The sequence below is a fragment of the Sitodiplosis mosellana genome, unplaced genomic scaffold (genome assembly GCF_009176505.1).
Source record: "Sitodiplosis mosellana isolate CC-2019 unplaced genomic scaffold, AAFC_SMos_1.0 Smas_scaffold_1, whole genome shotgun sequence".
Classification (NCBI taxonomy): domain Eukaryota; kingdom Metazoa; phylum Arthropoda; class Insecta; order Diptera; family Cecidomyiidae; genus Sitodiplosis; species Sitodiplosis mosellana.
Window position 1 is genome coordinate 6,956,989 of NW_022595244.1, and position 20,142 is coordinate 6,977,130.

A 20,142-nucleotide genomic window follows, 5' to 3' on the forward strand; every position below is an offset into this window, starting at 1 on the left:
TCTCTCTCTCTCTCTCTCTCTCTCTCTCTCTCTCTCTCTCTCTCTCTTGGTCTGTTCGACACGATGAATTTAACTCGTTGCTATGGAACAACATCGCAAATAATATGTTTAAAAAGTTACAGGGCATTCATTATCCGAATGACTAACCAACTAACAGTACGAATTCGATGAGCGAATATTTGTTGCTCTGCGTTCGTACTTTTTTGCTGCTGCCGCTGCTTCTTCTTCTTCTTCGTCTGTCAGTTCAACTAAATGTATCTTTGCTCATTTTCTAATGAGAACGTAACATGTTTGATTTGATTCGCAATCTATTGGAAATTAGATGAAATAAGTAATTAAGTAGCGTTTCTTTTTGGGGCACAGTGTGTGTGTGTGTGTTTGTGCCACGAAATACGTGGCCAGTAAATGGGAAGGAACCGAAATGAAATACAGCGTAAAATTAAGATTTACTAAAATTTCTTTGTGAAACCATTCGATTCGCTTCGTTTCATTTCATGAACTATGTGTTTTTGATGTTTCGCAAAAGTTTTTGCCATTTTCTCATTCTTGGCGAGCGATGTGTGTGTGTGTGTGTGCGCGATTGTGGATCATAAATGACAGACTGTGTCGCATTTTTAATTCAGTAATTGCATGTAGCAATTTATTTCTCAGGTGTAATTTTATTTCCGTCCCATACACACATTCACTGGACGCACATTTGCCATAAACACAACAAACTCGTCCTCATCACGAGTGCCTATGACAAATAACACGTTTTTAAACGGAAAAAAATACAACACGACACAAAACTAACGACAACAAAAAATCGTATTCCATTTTTTTATGATCAACTCAATTACGGACACCGTTGAATAGAATTTCAAGATAAGCGCACGAGTCGAATATAGTAATAATTGATACATAGTATAAATACAACCTAGAAAAAAGACGCGGAGAGGAGAAAAAAATTGCATTATATAATGTATACGACGCCAATGAAATAATGTTGTGGCGTCTCTGTGTAAAAAATCGAATGACAACAACATGCCACGGCACAAATGGAGAAAGATAGGAAAAAAAGTAGTGATGAAGAGAATAGAAAAAGCGATATCACACGAATGACATCTATAGTGTCTGTATGGGATTGGATTGGAAACAGCATCACAAACACTCGCAACAAAACATTATGAATGTATTTAGCGTGAAACATGAATTTCTATCATCGGGTATTATGTGTTTTTGTGCAATTGAACCCAATCGCCCGTAAACACGGTGTAATTACACCCGTTTGATATCATTACAGGCGCTCGCGGGATGTAAATTGATAAAATAAAAAGTATCCATTGAAATTTTACGTCCATTTTATAATAGGTCGTGCAATTTCATCGCGCCATTCACGCCTCATGATGCGAATTATGTGTGTGTGTGTGTGTGTGTTTGTCAGTCATTAAGATCGATTCGCGTCGATTATATCAAATTATTCCGTATGGCCAGCAGTTATTGATAACGACTTCAGTGTGCGGTTTTTGTGCGCACACTGACCATCATCATCGAAGCATCAATCCATGAACTTTGACTGTGAGTTATTGCTGCTAATCAAGCCGAAATTAGATTCAACTTTTATCCATCGTATTATATCGGCAATTAAAAAATGCCTCTTGGCTATACTTAACTCGAGCGAAATGAATTTAAGCATAATCTCGCTTTTATTTTACCCATAAATAAAACCATTTAACACGTCAATTTCCGACAAGCGAAGAAGAAGAATGATTTCGCATGAAATGCGCGCGTTGGAAGGTTGAGGGTCACTTTATTTGAGAGCAAATCTCTTTTGAAACAAAACCATTTTTTTCATTTTGGCGAATCTGCCAAAGTGATCAACAACGAGGGCCAGAAAAAAAAACCGGCTGATAAATGAATACAGCATCAAAGGTGTTGTTCGACCAATTGATTTTCCCAGCAAATAATATAATTGGTTATATTTTGTGAATGGATCGGCATACCGGGATGAAAAATGGGCGATAATCCTTTTTCATGCACACAAACATTGCGCCATCGCCATTTATCACGGAAACTTTTTTGTACAATTAATCCTGTGCCATTATGTGATGCGCAAGTGGAAGCGCGCAAGCGAAGCGCAAGTATGACTATTCATCACCGGGCCAATTTCGAATGAACAACAAAAAACCAACACACACTCACTCACAATTTTCCACATTACGCATTCTCCACACAATAATATTTTATCTGTGTGATAATCGCATTAAAGCTAAAAAGGTACTTTATACTATTTGTGTGTTCGTTAATCTGTGTGCGTTCTTTTAGTAGATTGTCGTTTTTTTTCCGGGTTGTTCTCATTGTAAAAGGCATGTACAAAATGAATGAAGATTAATAAAGCAATATAAGCAAAATGTCGACACGAATCAAATTGGTTTGATGGTGATGGCGTTGTTGCGTATGGTAAATGACCGAAAAATATACACTGAGACGAACCTGAGTGTGTCTGTATGTATATAAATTCACAGGTGAATTTATTTGGTTTCTAAATGTTGAACAAGCAATCTATACAGATATACGTACACACAATAACAACAACGAAAGAAAAAGCAGAATAAAAGAGAGAATAAATTGGATAGATTGAGCCGGCACAAGAAAAATAGGACCTGTGAATGCCAACAACAAAACTAACAATAACACCTTCTAAAATGTACGTAATATATAACTACAGTAATAAATTGAAGACACACAATAATAGCATTGAAACCTGTGAATACGTTTGTGATTGCTTTATGTACGCCGGTATTTAAGCACTTGAACAGAGGAATATGAATTGAGCGAGTGAGTGAGCGACCACGACTGGATGGGCGAACGAATGACAAAGGGAGATGGTGATAGAGAAAAATGAGTGAAGTAAAACCGCGGTGCAAAGACTCGAAAAAGCAACAACAAAACGTATAAACACAAAAAAACAAAGAGGAAACCAACAACAACAAAAAAAAACTTGGGAACTTTGAAACAGAATAGAATTGAATCATATATTCAAACACACACTTGTGCATCGGCCTATCGTCGATAGTATACACACGTTCCAATGTCGAGCGAGCGAAATAAACACAATACAATAACAACAACCACAGAAAAAAATGAATAGAAGTAACATTAGCGTTGATCCACCCAATGCCATCACCTAAAAGCCTTTGCGAGTAACACAATCTGTGTTTCGATGATATAGAGACACGGACTAAACGAGAGAAGTGTTCATTACGTTCCAAGTGTACGTATTTTATTCAGCTCTCTCACATGAGAGTGCGACGGCTCAAGAAGTAACTGAATAACACAAAACAAAATAATAGAATGCCAAGTAATGGCAGTGGCAATACCAACACTTCGATCATCAAACATTTTTTATTGTGGATCTCTATCTCGTCTCGCGCGCACTCATTCTTTTCCAACAATTTGGTGCTGGCGGTGTGTGTGTGTGTGTGTATGTGTTGTCATTTTTGCGAGCCGCCGTCAAGTACAAGTTGAAGTACAATGCGAACTCACAGCCATCCAAGTGGGGTACCTCATTTTTGTTAGTCAATAGGTAAAACAAGGCATAGTCAAGAGAGAGATAGAGCGCACGTTCCGAAGAACAACCACGTCACAATGGAGTGATATAAAAAAAAATTATGACTAGAGTATAAATACGGGCATACGAACAACAAACAGAGTTCATAATAACATGTCGAATTTATAAAACGGCTTGGCGGTCGCGCGCAAGCGACTACTAAACGGAACGGACGAAAAAAAAGTGCACGAAAAAAATGACAACAAGAAGAGAAAAAGAATATAACAAGAGGAAGTTCATATATTCAGCTAACAACAAAAACACACAACGCAAAGTGTGAGCGAGAATAAAAACAATGAGCGACGCAGAGGCACGAAATTTTTCTTTGTATATATAATATATAATATTTAAACATCGTATGAAGTTAATGCCATGATGATGTACTCTCTTCATGGCAATACAAACACAAACACATACGCACGCATCAATTCGCCGGAGCTAGCAAACATACCACATACACAGTCACTCACGAAATGCGTGTATGTGAAAAAGGAAGAGAGCTCAAAAGAAGAATACCTGAACAATGCATGACATAAAAATCGTTTCTTCTTCTTCCTTTTCTTCCTCGGGTTTATTCGTCATTTTATTCTCTTTCTCTGTAGTTTTCTCTTTTTATATCATTCTGTAACACCTTTGTATTCTCAGATGGTAATGGCTGTTGATGGATTTAGTTTATCATTGCGAGGATTTTTCGGGCAATTTTGATACTGTCGAGAGCTGATCATGTGCCTTGATAAAAGGTGAAACGAACGAGCGCTCGAAAAACAGCTGTTGAACACACTGTGGTCTTGAACATGACCCAAGACGTAAATGTGCTCAGCACACTACCGTATACATACACACATAAACCCGTAGAAATAATCTCTAGCTGTTATTGACAACTCTTGCGCTCTGAAACGATATTTGAGACACCAACATGGTTCACGTCTTTTGCGCTACCTCGAAGAAGAAAACATACTCGTAATTAAACCTTTTGCACATTAAAATGTTTTGTTACGCTTCCGCGAACAAATTACGACAAAGAAGAAGACGACGGTGGTGGCATGGCAGAGACAGAGTGAGAGTACGAGAGAAACGGAAGCAAGTTCATTATGTGTTGTGAGTATGTTCGTTTTATTTTAATTTTTATTCCTCTCTTTTCTGTCGTTGCCAGATCCAGCAAATCCCGCCACTGAATCACTTTGATAATGTGCATAAAACCGTCAAAATGAATGTAATTTGGCCGTCGCTTTTCCCCAAATTTTTCATGAATAATGCTTCTTTCCACGAAATACGGCACACTGGTGACTTTGAATTGAGCAACATATTTTGATCTTGTGCCGCTGCTGCCCTTTTTTACTCTCTCTCCCTCCCTCACTCTCTCTTTATTCCTTATTCTTTGAAGTAGCAAAGCACAAGTACTTGACTGCAGTGGATTAAATTTTCTTGAACGAAGTTTTCGTGAATGTTTCATATCGCGTTTTTGAATGCAGTTCACCTTCACTTTGCACAATGCATTTGGGGAATTTCTATGCGTTTACAACAAGTACATCCACTGGCCCATGTACTATCATTATGTGAACATTTGTTCCATGGATAGAGACAGAGACAAAGAGAGAATGTGGCTTTTTTTCCTTTTTTGCCTTTTGTTTACTCTCTTTCTCTGCTTCAAATAAGTTGTTTTCGTTAGTGCTACTGTTTGTTAAGCGTGTAAAACAGCATCGTTGAACTGAGATATGGCGTTGGATTGCGTGTGAGCCAGAATATGTGTTTGTTTGTGTATGTACGGTTCTGTTTGCGTATTTGACGGTGTCTATGCTCTTGTTCAAGAGAAGAAGAAAGAAAGAAAAAAAAAATGCTCGTGAAAGTTTTCTGCTTCAGTTTTCAACTCTTTTGTTTATGACTTTTATTGCTTGCGCGCGAATGAGAAATGTTTTAATTTCTTTTTAACATAAATATAAATTATTATGAATTTTTTTTTACATTTTTTCTCTTTTCGGTTGCCTCTATTTCTCTTGATGTGTTTTTATTTTGCTTCTTTGCCTCTTTCATGATCAAGCTGAGGCTTTTTTGCCCCGTCTCATATGCGCTCTCTTTCTCCGCGTTCATTTGCACGTTGAATTTGTTGAATTGTGTTCTTACATCAACGCCGCTCTTGTTCGCCCATTTCTTGGTTCTTTGTCTGCTCACGTCAGAATCCCAACGAAATAAAATGGAATTTATGCAATAAAATTGTACTCGTTCGTCGTCGTTGAAACGATTTACACAACAACCAAATGAGCTAAAACAATATAACTACAGGAATATATTGGGTATTATGAGAATAGAAGCGACGAAGAAAGGCAATTTTAAATGATTTCAAATAGTTTCAACTTTAACCTTTTCAGCTAATTTATATCATTCTCGAAAGAGAGAGAGAGAGAGAAAGAGAGATAGAGAGAGAGAGAGAGAGAGAGAGAGAGAGAGAGAGAGAAAGCACACGAAACGTGTTGTTGTGAGACACAAAGATACAATTCACGGCCACATAAATTGATCAATCAACTGAATGGATGTGCCATCGTACGAAAGCTAACTCACGCTCATCGACTCGATAAGGTTGATTATTTAATTTACACACACACACATTTTTCCAATCAAACGATCGGTTTTTTCCCTCATTGTCAAATTTGTGATTCAGCCGAATGATTCGCTTGAAATGTGAGAATTCAATAGAAACACACAGTCTGAGCCAGAGTTGAAAAACAATTAACCAAAAAGAGATATAAAATAACGTTTGTACCACGTAAAAGTTCAATTGACGAGGCGAGTAAGAGAATAAAATTTACAAAAAAAAAAATAACTAAAATAATACAAACGGCCATAATCAAACACATATGTTTAAATAAAATTTCTCTTTATATGTTTGCATTTCACGTGAAAAAAGACCGCGAAAAGAAAAACAAACCAACACAAAACTGTTATTTTTTTCTCCTCCGTTTCTCTTCGTTCGTTTGTTTCACAAACTTCGTGGTTGTAAACGAATAACAGATGTATTACATTCATTGTATGTAGTCGTAATTGTTTCTTTCTGTTGTTGCTCGTTGTTGATATGTGCATTTTTATCTATCTCTCATGCAAACCAACATACGAAATTACTTGTTTCGTCTCATTCATGTCGGTTTCTTCTCAGCCATTTCATCATTCAAGTCAATGGCTGCGAGATGCTGTAAAAATCGTCGTACTGTGTCGATCGGTTCATTTTTTTCTTTTTCTTTTTTCCTTCGCACTCCATCTCTTTCGTTCATTCACTCAATGTGCACGCGGTCGACAATAGAAAATATGTTGTTGTTTTCTTCTCAAATAGAAAACCCATTACTTGGCTTATTCGGTTTGGCTTCATGCACTAAGGGCTAATAATACAAACGTTTTCGATCATTCGCATTAAATGCTGGCAACCGATTTTCAACTCGTTATTTATTCTATACGTCGATGTTTATCGCACATTCAATCATAATTTTGTGTGTGTTTTCCTCTGCTGTTTTTACCGGAGAGATCGACAGATTAAAATACACATACACTACGCTCACACATGGCGTAACTGTTGAAATTGGGACAATTTTTTTTTCTGACGGCACAAACTCAAATTGCGTACAACAAATGAACTTTTCGAACAACTTCCAATCATAATGTGTGATCTTTTGTATACATTTAAAAATAATTATGAAAAAAACAAACAAACAGAAATACAACACACGATAACAATTAATGACAATCATTCGAGCAATGCTAAGGTTTGGGAACTTTCTGCCAATTATGGAACAATTTCATGTATACACAAAAATGAATAACTCGCTTTTTTCGGTATTGATGCTGATTTAGAAAAAAAAAACGGCTAACGACAAACGGAAAAAATGTTGCGGTAGGAAAAATTAAAATGTTGTAAAAAAAAAATTTGGACACACACCTTAGCTCGTGCTTGTGTTGGTAAAAGTCAAACACTCTCCAAATTGGTTTCGGTCGAATTGCTTAAAATTCCAAATGCACAATATGTTTTTTCTGCTTTAATTGAGAAAATCACTAGTTAGCACTAACGAACAAACAATAAAAATCGTTTCTATATTTAAAATTTATTTTTTCTTCTTTTTTTTGCTCTTTCTCGCTCGTCACTCAATTTAATTTTTAGCCGACAACACACTCAACAAATTACGTTGATAAAATAGTGTTTTTTTTTTGCTTTAATTTACGTTTCACCTCACACAGATTTACAACAGAAAAAAATGAACAAACATGAACAGGAATAATTTTTCGTTGCTTTTATGGTTGTTGTTGTTGTTGTTAGTAATTCAATATTTCTCTCTGTCGCTCTGTCTCAATTTGGGGCTTTTATCACATTCGCAATATATGAACATACATGTAAAATCGTAAAATTACTCATACAACTTACACTATTCTCTATGGATATGAACAAAATTCTATTTGATTATACGTGTGTGTGTGTGTTTTTTTTTTCTTCTCTCGCTTCGTTTTTAACTTTCAGCTTCTTTTTTTAAAATTTCGTTCAGCTTCTGTACATGCAGATTCTATGTTCTCCGCTGTGTATTTGCTGCTTTTTTCTTCGCTTTGCTGGATTGTATTTTAATTTTCAAAAAAAAAAACAATGTTGAACAATAGAATCGCAAACAATCACAAATTGTAGCCGCGCTGCTGATAGCATTCAGAAACACATACACATACACCGATGTGAGAGAGACCACCGAGAACAACACTGATATTGACTAAATGTACTGTTGGCATGCAATGTTTTGCACCTTCTTACGTTCGAAAGAAATGAACGTAGTAACGCGCGAGCGAGAATAACAAAATAATAACCGTGTATTTTAATTTTCGAATCGCGTCTTTTTCCTCTCTATAATTTTATGTGTTTTTTTTTGTTCGCTTGCTATTCGTTACTCTTTGAGCTTCTGTTCGGAGTAACACGATGCAGATTATTACATTTTTTTCTAATTGATTACGATATTTAGCTTTCTGTTGCTTTTGCTTAGTTCTTTCTCACTCTCTCGCTCTGGCAATAGCTCTATGTTAATTCGCAAAGCACAACAATTCGCTAACTTCACTATTCGCACAAACACAGTAACTAATTTTGAGGGCTATCGCAAAATTATATACGTATTTATCTAGAAGTGCAAAAGAATTATTGTTCACATAAACACGCAGTCGATTGATAAAACTGTACGATATGAATTTTGATGTAATGAAATACACCTGAATTTAATGAATCGCTTTGGATAAAATGTCTCAATTACAATGCTTTTTTCTCGCTGAATTGTTAGATTTGGCTCGAAAGTCTTTGCGCTTTGAATGTATTTTTTCACACGAAAGTTTTCTTTTTTTTCTATTTTCTATTTAAACTTTATTCACCGTTACGGCTCAATTCTCGATTGCGATAGTTTTATCGTTCCAAAATCTTCGCTGTTTCGCCGGAATCGTAATAACAATAATATTTCCGTTCCTTTGATTGTAGTTGTTGTTGTTTTCTTCAGAGGACTACTTCTATGCAATTTTCTGAACTCAATCAATTCGAAACGATTGGATTTTGAATTCGTATCAGACAGTGGTTTATGGTGCAAAAATGGTAGTGCCGTAAATCGTTGTTTCTAACTCAACTGCTGATATTCGACTGAGAATCCAATGTGCATTTGAGTTGAATTCAACGGTAACGCTGCCGTTGCGTCATGACAAACCTGCGATGCCGTGCCGTCGTTGTGCATGTATTCGGTTTGTTGGTATCATCCATTTGGAACGGAACGAACGATTGAGTGAAAAGTGGGGAGAAAATGGTTTCGTTCTAGTGACGAGAACGCAACGCGCGTGCGATCAACGAAACGTTCTAGCAACGGTCAAAACAAATGTTGACGCGGCGGGCGGCGGGCGGCAGACGATAAAAAATGCTTAACAATAGTCATTAAGCCCACCTGTGCACGCAGGATGTTAAGTGGTTGCGGGACTGCGGAAGAGCCGCATCCGAACAAATCCACTCAATTTGAAGTTTCGAGTGAAATTCGAGTGACGGCTGAAAACTTAACTGGCAGGGGAACAGCTTGAATCGTGTGAGTAATTTGTTGCTGTTTTTTATTCACTGTGTGCTCCGTGTGTCGGCAACTCTTTTACTGCTTTTTTGCTTTTGTTTTTTTACTCGACACAACCATATGTTTGTTATTTTTCGTCTTAATGTCTATGGGGCTTTGTTTTTCTCTTTATTCGTTCGTGCTGTTGCGCGCACATTACACTCAGAGCACGGCACAGATAGTTATCTCTTTCACGGTGACAGCTCTAACCCGCCGAAAAACAACGAATTTCACTCAATTTACATAAGCCGCCGCGGTGTTTTTTTCCTCGTCATTTCAACTGGCCGGAAACCGCAAAATATTTTCAAATTTTCCGATTATGAATTAATTTTCGTGAGTACACAGACGATTACGTTTTTTTTCTCGCTCTTTCGCTGTAACATCGGCATTGAGAGATGCACATTTTAATTGCATGGATAACGATATGTACGTGTTTATGATGATCGTATGAGCGCTTTAATTGCATGGCACTTGAGTATGAAAGGCTTTCATTGAGAAGTTAGGCGCATTTGTAATTACCAGGAAAACATACTTGTACTATCGCCGTAGATCCAATGGTGCGGTGAAACTTCGTGATTTATCATTTTTCGTCGTTTCCAATTGAACGCTTTGTTGATGATTACATAGCAACTGGACTCGTAAATTAATAACGACAAAACATCGAAAGTAGGATAATGATCCATGGACAGCATGATAACATTTCAATTAGGCTGGAAAATTTCCAAGAAATAATGCAATTCAAATGTACGAGCCATTTTTCTAGCCATCTGTCCATTTTCTCCGATAATCAGTCCGTTTTCATTGAAATGGCCAATCCAATTTCACTTTTTTTCCGTTTCCATTATTTAAACAGCAATTTTTCATTCCATTGTTCGTTAGAAACATTAAGCGAATGATTGGTAACTACGTTGGAAACACAAATCGATTCATGCGCTCAAACATTTTCAACTTGGAAAATCAAATTAATAAAACAACCATATAATTAAATGATTCAAATTTGAAGGGAAAAAATGTATACATGTGGCCAGTGTATATGGAGTACAGTAGCAGTTGTCGTCCGATTGGATACGCAAAAACCATTTTTGTGTACGAGATGAAAAGTTTGTAGTTTTAAATCCATATCGGATAACCATAAATGCGATAAAATACCGAAACTACTACTTTTTTTTACACAACTTGAAAGTTTTTGGTGGTGTCTGACCCCGGCCGATTCATCTCACTCGCTCCTTCAATCTTGCCACCGTTTCCATTCACTGAACGTTGTTCCAACCATTTACGGTTTTGTACGCAACAAAAAAAGTTGAACAAAATGTTTATGTTTTACTTAGTTTGTGTTTATTTACTTGATTTTTCATCGGAATTTTTTCTCGAGCATGTAACCTCGTAGTGTAATCTAAGAGTCTTTCGTTGCATGCATACACACACATTGAAACCAAACCAACTGCAAAAGAAGAAGACTTCGTTTCTCTGTAGCAGCAAAGAAGATTGCAAATGTTATCAAAACAAAAGACCCACAGTAGAAAAAAAAACAACAACAACATGAAGAACTTTTACCTCAACCCAAAACTTTAACACACAAACTGCATTTAAAACGCATTGAAAACGGAAGCCAGTCCGATAGATTCTCCGAGCTAGAATGTTTGTCAATAGAAGAAGAAAATGAGGGAAAGAGAGAGAAAAAAATTGCAGAATTTGTCGCATGCAGACGGGCACTCACATGCAACGAACGAGCACACTTGTGTGTGCTTTCTAAACTTTAAACCACGTGAAAATTTATTGGTTTTAGTTGCATTTGAATCGTCTCTCGATTTTCTTGCACACATTTACTTCGTCGATGTGGTGACTGTCGCAAATTTTCGCTTGCATCGAATTAAATAATGGCCAGATAGGGGAGAGCAAGAGAGAGAGAGAATACAAACTACTTTTAAGCTTGTGTACACTATTCGCTGTTATCGGATGGGCATCAGAGTGTTATAAGATACTCTCATGCGTAAAATGTTCATAATTACTTTGTTCGGTTACGGGTTTTTTGTGTGTATATTCTGATAAATAATAAGTAATAATGACTTGGTTACTGAACTTTGAGTGAGCATTTAGCAGAATCTAGCGATTAAATATGTATTATTTATTAGTTTGGCCGAAGTTGAATAGAAAAAATCAAGGGCAAAATAAAATTGACCATAGATTTGGATGTAAATTACGAGGTTATAACACCTGAAACAATCGAATTGGAAGTAATTCAACTTACATCGGTTAAATATAGATAAATAGAACCGTTTTCAACCAGTTAAATTTGAACGTTCACCAAAATTGAATAAATTATTCGTGCATCGGTCGACAAACGTAGGAAGATGAAGTTCTGTTCTTATTTGCCCAAATAATCCAACGAAGATGGCACACAGGTATTATCATCTTTGAGCCGTTTGGTACGTGAGTGAGTGTGCATGTGTGTGTGTGTGTGTGTGTGTCGGAAAGCGCGAGGCGTTTACACCGAAATCAATAAAATTGAGTGTAGCAAGAGTATGAGTAATTCATGTGTAAAATCTAGTCAAGCAAACATAATGTTTCCAGGACAACGTTCCGTTCCAACTCAATCAATCCATATCCGATAGCAAAAGCGATAGAAAAACAGTCAATAGACAATACATCGCCCACACTATCAATGTATTGGAAAATTATTATTACATTTTTCTTTCGTTTGTTGAATGGCCGTATGTGTGTGCGTTGGTGTCGTATCCACTTCCACCACCATACAATGTACATTGTACAATCACTGAGCTGTAAAATATAGCAGCATTTTTTCGGTTAACACATAATAAAGTCCCCAAACACATACACAATAGGACGTGCTTCAATCAAAATCTTATCGAACGCCAACCAAATAGGGAAAAACGAAAATTATATACATGTTAATGTAAAAATGTAGCGCATGTCACACAATTATTTTGTTCGGCTCGTATGACACAAAAGGTGCGTATAGTCTGCGGATGTTGTCTATCAATTCCCAAATGATCAAGCTCTCCTATTCGGCCCCTCGGCCATATTCACGAGTCATTTTTGTTTTTTTTTTTTTCGAAGAAAAAAAAATACCCAAATTGAAGCCAAATATGTGCCGCATGATCGATAAAAATAGTTTGAATTCTTCCATTTCGGATGGATGGCTCGGTCATCGTAGTTCCCGTGTTTTTTTTTCGTTCAGAATGCGTGTATATCGGTAATAATAGACAATTATTTAGATATTCGAAATATTCCACGCCGTGTAGAGTGTGTGTGTTTGTGTGTGTATGTGTGTTGCCATGGTGACACAAAACCCGCACAACTAATCAACGGAATAACGAAAACTACGCCGTTCATTATAGCTACCACCACGGTAATAGCACGAAAATTACAATGACGAAAAAACAAAACTAACCAAATGGTAAAGTAAAATTTGTCAACATCATGAGCGCGTCCAGCCATTTGCACTTCGGTGGTTGGGATTGTTTGGCGTTGGATTTTGGATTCGAATTTGTGTACATTCGCTGTGCGAAATGAAAAACTGTTATTCAACTGTATTAAGCTGTTGTCGTGGGATCCCAATTATGGCAAAATGGTAACAAATAAACTTTTGACTTAATTCGCTACGAAAATTCAACGTGGAAAATTTTCGAGCAATACTCATATCGAGCACAGTATTGTATTTGAATCCTGTCAAAAGTTTTTTTTTCTTCTTCAGTTCGCGTGTTCCATGTACAAACATATTATATATATATATATGACTTGACGTTCCGCCTGAGCTATCAACGGAATTGATCAGGCTTTTGTTGTTATAGTTGTTGTTTTTTTTCAGTTGCTGAAGGACAGCATACCATACCGGCATTGTCTCCAACACATTTCATATTTCCCAAATGGCATTCAAAATTCATTTGAAGTTTGTTCTCTTTCGTTCCCATGCGTTCGTTCCATTTCATATGCATGCTCTTAGATGTTTGTGTCAAAGAGCCAAATAAAAAGGAATTCTTTGAATTTTTGACATATGTCAACCTTATTAATATGAAACGAAATACCAATAACGGTAATTTGATTCACGAAAAACTTTTCTTCCGTACCAGAAGTCTGGCACGTGAAAAAACCGAACGGTTCCATCCCAGTTTTTCACCTTGTAAAAATGTATGAAACGGAAACCGTAATTCACTTTCATTATATTTTCGACTTGCTACTCGCTGGTTTCACCGATCATTAGCATGTGGCCATAAATCTTGATAAATTTGTTACAAATTACTTGTTATATCTTTGTTCATCTGCTTCCATTTTTGTCTTGCGACCAACGGCAACGGCGACGAAAAGTCAATGAAACATGCGCGGCTCCTGTATGTGCGTCTGTCTGTGCTTACCTGCGCGCACAAGTTAATAAAAACACACACACACAATTGCCTCACTATGTTCAATCAGCTGTTACGAACGATAACTTATAATTTTTATGATCTTCTTTTGTGTTCCCGTTTCGTGAACCACTCACTGTTTGGGTTCACAACCGGAGATCGAAAACACAGCAAAATGAATGTGCGTAACTCATAACTCGGAGGTATGTGAGTTTGTGTTTGAACGAGTTCAATGCATTGACCGTCATAAATATTTACAATGCTCCGAGCTGAACGAACGCATTGGAGTTTATGTAGGTGGTCAGCAGCAGCAGCAGCATCATCAATGCCAAAAAATTGATTCACCGAACACACGACGACGATGGTCAATAAATTACGTGTGTATGTTGGCAAATTGAAGATACCGTAACTAATGATAGAAAATGCGACACTCGCAATAATTAGACTTAAATCAATTAGACCGTCGAATATGTCGATGCATTAGTGGTTTTTCTGGTGTGGCCAAAGTACTGTATATTCTCGACTCTCTTCATTAAGTCCATTAATTTCGTACGCACTTCATATTTTAGAGAGGTGAGATCGGTTGCGGAAGGGACGAATATCGTCAAAGCAATGCAGTAATGGGAATTATCCGGCAGCGTATACACACGTTATATGTTATTGTAACGCAATGCGCGTACTCTAACACATATCGACACACACACACACATTATTCGCGGTAAAAATCCAATTTAACCGCAAAACATACCAGAATATGTCTGCACTCGAATTAGAAGTATCAAAATGACGCAATTACACTCGAAAGCTTTGAAAGTGTTTGTGTGTGTGAAAAAGTGGCGTCAAAATGCGCACCACTTACACTTCCAAGTTTGCTTAGAGCATTAGAGAATTAGAAACTTTAATCCGTATATTATTTTGCCCGTTTTGAAAACTAAATACAAACACTATCACAATGTAATTGAATAAATATTGTGACGATAATTAAACATAAATATTTTATTCTTCTTGTATTACAAAACTAACAAGGCTCACCTCTCTTTCTATTGCCCTCTTTCTCTCTGCGTGTCTCCCTCACGCTCTTCCGTTTAAAACAAAGATAATATTAATTTTCTTAATGCGTATTTGCGCAATTCGAATGAATAAACATGGTGAGTGTAACGAAAGAGAACCGTTTCAATTGACGAGAGAGTGAGAAAAAAGGACTTATTCATTTCTCGGTGGAATAGTATAGAGTTGAAATGCACGTTGCGCATAAGACGCTAACTAATGGAATATCCAGTAGTATCTATAAATTCAACACGAATGAAAAAAAAAACCTATCAATAATTCATTGGTTTCCATAAAAGCCATGCCTATACATGGTTGTGCGATGTTTGCTTGCTTACCAACAGCAATAGCAACGGCAGCGAAAGCAAAATAACACGACGATGGAGTCGTTAAAATTTCAATATTCACTCTTTTTATTCGCTACCGTTGCACGGAACCAGCGAATTGAATTATAGAGGATTGAAAATTCGATATTTTTTCCCTATCTCTCTCTTTATCATTCCCGTTCATACTTCTACATGGCGCCATAACGGTTGAGGGATATTTTTCCTGTGTCCGTAATTTTCGGATATATTGATAAATCCACTTATTTGGTAGGTTCCAACGGGTTCAAATAAACCGTTAGACATGTTCAATACATCCACTCGCTTGGTCTTTCGTTTTTATTTGATATGGAAATACAATTTCTTTTTCGAAACACTTCGAGAATCGATTGCTTCATTTATTTATGTCGATCAATGTAAATGGGGAAAAAATGCCAAACCGACACTACAGGTTCGGTTGCACAAAGCATAGCAATTGGTTTGGTATTTTGAAAAAGAAGAATAAAAGTACACAGTAGAACAAGAGAATCTAACATAGAATGAATGACTGGTACTTACAACTGAAATTATATCCACCTGTCCCGCCTCCTGTCAAATACTATACTCTACACTCAAATACTGACGCGATCGACTACGTACGCGAACAGAATGGTCGAAAACAACAAATAAATCCTTCGTTCGACGAAGACCGAAAAAAAACCAACAACAACCACGAATACGTTGAAAAAAAAAATACCGTTGAAATGCGCGCACTCACATACACAACGACATTAAGAACACCTTTTTAACGTAGGTTTTTATTGCTCTTTGGTAATTATTGTTTTTCTCTCTCTCTCTCTCTCTCTTTTCGTTCCGTTTGATTATTATGTGTCTGTTTAAATTACGCTTTGTTCTTCTTAAACGCGAAAGAATTTGACGTAGATGTTTTGATATTTAGTTCCAGCAGCATGAAATGACCGTATCGATGTGGTTGTTTCGGTATTATTTAATCGTTATCTCTTTTTTTTCCTTGCTTCAATCGCGTACTGCTCAAATCGATGTGAGTTTTGGTGCTCGAATCTCAATTGCTTCACACGAAAGTGTTATGGAATATCATGATAAACAAGTAACACCGTAAAGAAGCTCCCTCAGGCAAAAAGGACTTTTCCTCGCTTTTTGTGTGGTTGCGTGGCTATGTGTACGTCGTCTTCTCGTCACAGCGACCAGAACGAACGAACGAAAAAAAACCCACCAACAACGTACAGGTCTTAATGGATGATATACAAATGAGTTCAATCAATTTATTGTTTTTTTGTTTCTTTATTCCATTGCATACACATCGGCGCGCATACAGTGAAAACCCGCACCCTCTTTCTGTTTTGTAACATACATACACACGCGCGCGCGATCCACACACTTGGCTATATGGCAATCAGCCGTGTACCGAATTGACTGGCATAGACGGAGCGCGCGTGATGCGGATAGAAAAAGAGAATGGTAAAGCGGTAAGACTCGGAAAAACACACGGCACACACAAAAACCAATATACACACACCAGGTTTTATTGATGTGATGTTAACTGTTGTTGTTGTCGTTTCTGTTGCGACGCGTTACGATGTCCTTATTTGATAAAAAAAAAACAACAAGAAAATATTCAACTTGATTTTACGTCGAATGATTTTTGCTAGGGATTTCCAAATAACAATGCTTCGTTTCGGTTTTTCTTTATCGATTTACAAATAATTCGGTGTTATACCGTTTAAAATGGTTGGGAATGGACGCAGTTTTAGGACGAAAATCAAAAACAGTAACTTAACGTCCACGCTGTTTTCATTCACACGTCAGTCGATATTGATTTATTGATCCAAATACCGAATCAATTTCGTTTCCAAAATAGACACTTTTTGATCACCGAAAAAAAAATTCTGACTAAAAATTCTTCACTAATTGACTTTTTCTTTATTTTCTTATTTGACTAATGATATGATTTTGGTTTAGATGTTTTATAAACTACGATTTTTTCTTTTGGTATTTAAAAAATCACAAAATATTTTGATACACTTAATTTTACTATGATATGTATTTGGTTGAAGCTTAAATTGCTATGATATGTATGTTGATATTTCAAATGAATGAATTATTTTCGCTTTAAATTTCCATTTGATTTAATTGCGGATTTGAATGTAGAATTTTTCTTGTTAAATAAAAATTTCTTGGTTTTTTCTTCTTTCTTTGCGAATGTTGTACGGCAGGAGGCTTGCTCAGCAGAGAATTTCCATCGAACTATGAACAATATTGGGAAAATATTCTGTGTGTGTACATAAATTCCGTCTCGGTGGTGACGGTTTTTAAATGTTTTTCCCTAATGTGCGCTTGTGAGTGTTTTGCTCCCCACACACATACACGCTCTCACACAGAGACACATACACATGTGAATGCCTAACGGTAGTTCAGTCCATGTTGTTTTCCTTCGACAGCGTGTATTTTTTGTTGTCGTGTTGAAGTGTGCGTGCGTATAGCGAGAGAGTGATGTTTTATTTATCGTTGTTTTCAACTCAATTCCATAGGAACGAAGAATGGGCCAATGCATACATTCACGATGGAATGCATTCGATGTGATCCAAAAGGATAGGCAGACACGATGGATGTGGATGTGGATGTGTGTGCAAATGAAAGCCGTAGCTCGCATGCGCACCACTTGATTTTTCGTCTGAGGGAAATCAACCATTAGCACGTTTAAGCCTGTTCTCATGCTGCAATAATGAAAGACAGAGCACAAAAACATCAAAATGAGTTCGGGGAAAATGCATACGGTTTTTCTCGCAAAAAAAGGAACGAAATTCGTTCGCATGCGAACGCACAGATGGAGTGCCAAAATGAGCGCAGAAAATTTGAGATTGTTCGCCAAATCATACTGTGAAAATGTGCGAAACAACCAGAAATGAAAAAAAAAACTACAATATTTGTATAATTTTTGTTCATAAATACTTGTGTCGCTATTTTGATTTTATTGTTCTGTTAGATTGTTCGATAAATTGCTGACAATTATGTCTTTCGGTCGTTTTGATAAATATTTAATTTCCCACCTTGATTGGCTCCGTGAAATCAATGCGAAGCAAGAGAAACGCGGTTGCAACTTGCAATCGGTTTGCCAACCAAATGTGAATAAACCGAAAACTACATCTATGATTCCCAGAATGTCTACATAAATCATTTTTTGATTTGAATCTTATTGTGCTGTTTTTCCTTTGAAAAAATCCATTTAATGACCGAAACTCATCGTCGGTTTAACATTCATTTGAACCACTATTTGCTTGGTACTGTATTTCATTCAATTTATGTGCATTTCACGAGAATTTGTGTTAAATGACTTAATGGAGCGGACATTGTCCTCATTTGCCTCGGCATTTTTATTCCGCGAATTACCCTTTACTTTTTTATGGAATTGTGCAAATGCGTTTTTGATTAAAGTTGTCGCAAAGGGCTTGACTGTAAGCGAACGATATTAAAAAATAACAGCCAAATGCAACATCTTTCATTTATCCCGTTAGTTTGTTGTTTGTTTGCATGTGTGACTGCATTTCATGAAGTCATGCTGCATGGCATGGGCCATAATAAATTTATTGCGTTCAGCGAAACGTTCATTTATAATTCATTGCATGTGATTACGTTGACTTGCAAATTGGCAACATACAACGCATACATATACATACGTATTCAAGTGCTTGTGTATCACTAATTAATGAAAATTAACAATCAGAGCCTGGCTTCAGGCCACCACTATTGTGGCGCTCGTTGCGGTAGCCTCGGTAAGTAGCGTCGTTGCCAATGGTTGTCAACAACCCTTCGGGAGACTGGCACATTCGAAATTGTGCCATTTTAAACATAACCTCAAAGTTTGTTGTGTCAAGTGCAACGCATTGTTTCCCGTTGTTAGATATTAGTGCAATAAAAGCTAAATTTTTTTATTTGCGTTTTTTTGATAATAAAATGAAAATGTGCATGTTACACCAACACAAAATCAAAAAGATGAGGTTATGTTTGAAATGACTCGTCATGACACACACAATGGCACATTTGAGAATGTGCCAATCTCTCGATAGGGATCATACAAATGTCAAACGTAGTCAGCTTGTCAATTACAGCCGGGGCCTGTTAACAATGAATGCGACGTCATGCATGAGAAATGAATTAGAAGAATGTACGTACAACTTAAATTATTTATTGATATTGATTGGTCCGATTTTCTGTTCGTCTTTTGTTTCGCTGATGGTCATGAGAAAAATGCATCTGCTGTCCAAAGACTGACGATACCCAATTACATATCAATTATAAAATTTGTGAAAGAAATGGATCAGTTGGCGGTTGTACTGCATTTAAAAGTTCATAAATTCTCTATGGTGAAACAAAAAGAGGTTTACCATAAAAATGCATTATCCACAAAATCTAATCGAAAAAATGTACTGCACTTCAACAACGATTATCATCCATAATTCACATATTTTTCGAGCTAAATGACTTTCGTTTTAAGCTGTTTGCGGTGTAATGTTCCTCTTCGTCATAACTTTCTCCCATGTTGGCTTGTGTGCGAGAGCAGGTATAGCTAGGTCATGCATACAAAACGCGTGAATGATGTATGATATTGCAATTTTCCCAGGTGTGCACTCTCTCTCTCCCATCCCTCTTGCTCCCACTATCTCTTACACTCACCCTCACTCGTTCACTCCCTCGTTCCCTCGCTCCCTCGCTCAGCACACAAC

General features: G+C 36.9%; 1 protein-coding gene across 7 annotated transcripts in view; it reads right to left on the bottom strand.

Moving 5' to 3' along the window:
- LOC129577325 (protein couch potato) overlaps positions 1-17,669 on the bottom strand; it is a 175,611-nt gene extending 157,942 nt beyond the window's left edge. For 2 of the 7 annotated variants that reach the window (XM_055464148.1, XM_055464188.1), the window contains exon 1: positions 7,512-9,223. The gene's annotated coding sequence lies outside the window, so the exon portion shown is untranslated. Of the gene's footprint in view, positions 1-7,511; positions 9,224-15,961 lie in introns of those variants that run through there. The other 5 variants (XM_055464132.1, XM_055464140.1, XM_055464160.1 and 2 more) reach the window with 5 other exon arrangements.
- Between the last annotated feature and the right edge of the window lie 2,473 nt (positions 17,670-20,142).